This window comes from Rhinopithecus bieti, unplaced genomic scaffold (assembly GCF_001698545.2).
Source record: "Rhinopithecus bieti isolate Rb0 unplaced genomic scaffold, ASM169854v2 scaffold_73130, whole genome shotgun sequence".
Lineage (NCBI taxonomy): Eukaryota > Metazoa > Chordata > Mammalia > Primates > Cercopithecidae > Rhinopithecus > Rhinopithecus bieti.
In genome coordinates, this window is record NW_016827546.1 from 606935 (window position 1) to 609855 (window position 2921).

The following is a 2921-nucleotide window of genomic DNA, read 5'->3' on the forward strand; positions in this document are numbered from 1 at the left end:
AAAGAAAACACTAAAAGTTCTGAAAATTTACTTTTAAATACTTAAAAGGAATACATCATTGCTAATCACCTGAAGATAAACCAAAAGTGGCAATACTTCAGTGACTGGGAGAGTTTATTTTATTATTATTTTAAATTTTTTACTGGGATATAATTTACATGAAATGCACGAATCTTAAAGAGTATGCCTTGATAAATTTATACATTTATACATATACTTAGTAACTGCCAGCCAGATCCAACAGAAAATATTTCCAACACAGGGTAATTAAGTTTTGACAAGCATGACACTTTAGCCAAGATTTCACCTGGACTAACTTGCTCTGAGTCAAATCTCCAGCCCACAAGCAGGTGCTACAGACAGAAGCCAAAGGCACTGGGAGATGGACAGTGAGTCTGAACCAGCACCAGGAGGCAGTTAGATTCAAGTCCTGGGACACAAGTGGTCTAATAGGGAGGGCACAGAAACCACACAAGGTCCTGAGTGGCTCAGGCTCAGTTTCTGTGTTGTCCTCAAGTTCAATACGTGGGACCCACCTGCTAATGAGAACCCTTTCCTACGTTAGCAACGGAACTCTTTACATCATGATCGTGATGGGTCTGTCTTCTATCTGATAGCACTTCACTGTGAATCCAATTAAAGGTACATTCCAGAGTTTTAAAATATCACAGTGGTATTCCCAAGATCCAGAGTTGTGAAAGAGACTTCTTCAATGGAAAAAAGCAAAGCTTAGAAAAAAGATCCAGCTTTTAAATTAAATGATTTTTTTAAGGAAGGTAGCAATGTTGAATGAGATTTCTTCATAGCAATTATTACCAATTATTCCAAGTCACTTAATTACACTCAGACAATAAATGCATACAAATAAGTGATGGGAAGTCAGATTTCCTATTACTTAAAAACACCAAAAAAAATCTTACTTGAATTTATTTTAGCTCAGAAAGCCATTCCTCAAAATTTAACACACTTTACCCGTCTAAATGTTAATGAACCTTTAAGGTTGTCAAGTTAAAACTTCCACCTCAAATTTCACCCCCTCCAGTGGAAAATACCATTTAATCCCTAGAGACTCCATAAGGACTCCATCTCACTTTTCCGGAGGTTCACCACTTACTTATGATAATATGTACATGAGATTTTATCATCCCTGCTGGACAGTAGGCTCCTTGAGGGCATAAAGGGTCCAGAGTATTTCTGATTTCCCCACAATGCCTAACCTGCTGTCCTGTGAATAGTATGCATCTGATTGGCAAATGAATAAACTTAGTCTTGGAATAAGTCTGCAAACAGATTTATCTTCTTGGAATGTCATAAATTAGTATGCGTTTGAAGTATGCCCAGTATCTTTGAGCCAAATGACTATTTACAAATGAGATACAATGCATCCATATTTGTTAAAGAAGGGGGTGTGAGTGTTGTTGTCATTGTTAAATAAAAATCCAAGACTTAAAATCCTCTGGAAAGTACTCTAAGTGGATCAAGTCCTTTTGATTTGTTTGTTTTAAGAGTCCCAGGCAGAAGCAACCTGCAGAGCAGTAATACTAAACAATCATGCACATCTGCTCAAAACACTCGATTGTTCTGAGCAAATACCAAGAGGAATCAGACGTTATTGCATCCTTTACAAAATTGAAAAAAAAAAAGGAGATAAGATCATACCTGTAAGTTTAAAGGAAAACAAGAATTAAATCTGAGAACTATTTCAAAAATTCCTGTTAGAACTGGATTGTTCCTCCTCCTGAGACAGAGTGCATTCCTATCAGTGAGCCATCAAGGAGCGCAGGGAATTAAAGCACATCTCTTGGCCCTTAACATACATAAACAAACAAAAATAGGAGGTGATTTTTTTTTCCTACAAAATATTGTGTTTTCTTCATTTTATCTTCCACCTAGGGTCAGAACTTGAAACTGTTACCAGGTTGGAAAAGCCAGATTTGAAATATTTAAGAAAGTGAAGACTCTCCTTGGCTAAAAAAGCAATGCAACCAACTCCTTTTCTGGACTCGACATCCAAATCTGACCCCCCCGCCCCACCGCCAACTCCCCTGTCACTGTCCATGAGTCATGAGGCCAACATCTAGCCTGGTGGTCCTCAGTGAGGTTGTGAGTGTTCCCTCGGGACCACTGTGGAATCCTGGAACCACTTTTGGTTGTGACAATGATAAGGAGATGCCTCTGGCATGGAATGGCTGGGAGCCAGGAATGTTAGAAGTCCCACAATGCCTTGGTCTTGCACAATGAAAATGCTGTCCCACACCCCAAAGACTTCCCAAAGTGCCATTAGCCATTTCCGTAGGTGAAATGTACTTAAAATCACTTGAGCATGGAACCGAACTCTGTTTCACACATACATCAAAGTATTTTCGCATGGTTTTTTGCACTCTTGGGATGTAAGTGCTGAGTAACTGAGGGAAGACTGTATTTTGTTCTTGTTGGAACTTTACCAAGTGTCTCCCACTATTTTAGAGAACGACGTTGCTGAAGGCCATGCTATTTGAGTTATTAATACAGCACACCTGTATCCTCTCCATTTGCAGTGGTCCCTTTCTATGTATAGGTATATCTGATCACTTCATTATGTCTTCTGGTGTGGTCATGCCTGGGCTTTTACATATTGAAATGTATGCTTTAACATTAACCACATTCGTTGAATTTTCCTTTATATTACAGTGAAGCATGATGCTGACATTTTCAAAATTATGTATTCAAGTAGGTGACATTAATAATGAATTTCAGCTGGACATAGTGGCTCATGCCTGTAATCCCAGGACTTTGGGAGGCTGAAGCAGGACGAACGCTTGAGCCCAGGAGTGTAAGGCTACAGAGAGCTATGAGCACACCACTGCACTCCAGCCTGGGTGAAAGAGTGAGACCCTGTCTCTTAAAAAAAGTGTGTGTGTGTGTGTGTGTGTATATATATA

At 39.2% G+C, this 2921-nt stretch overlaps 1 protein-coding gene across 5 annotated transcripts in view; it reads right to left on the reverse strand.

The window, feature by feature from the left end:
• OSBPL3 (oxysterol binding protein like 3) overlaps positions 1–2921 on the reverse strand; it is a 185285-nt gene that overhangs the window by 73856 nt on the left and 108508 nt on the right. The gene's annotated exons all lie outside the window — the stretch shown is intronic.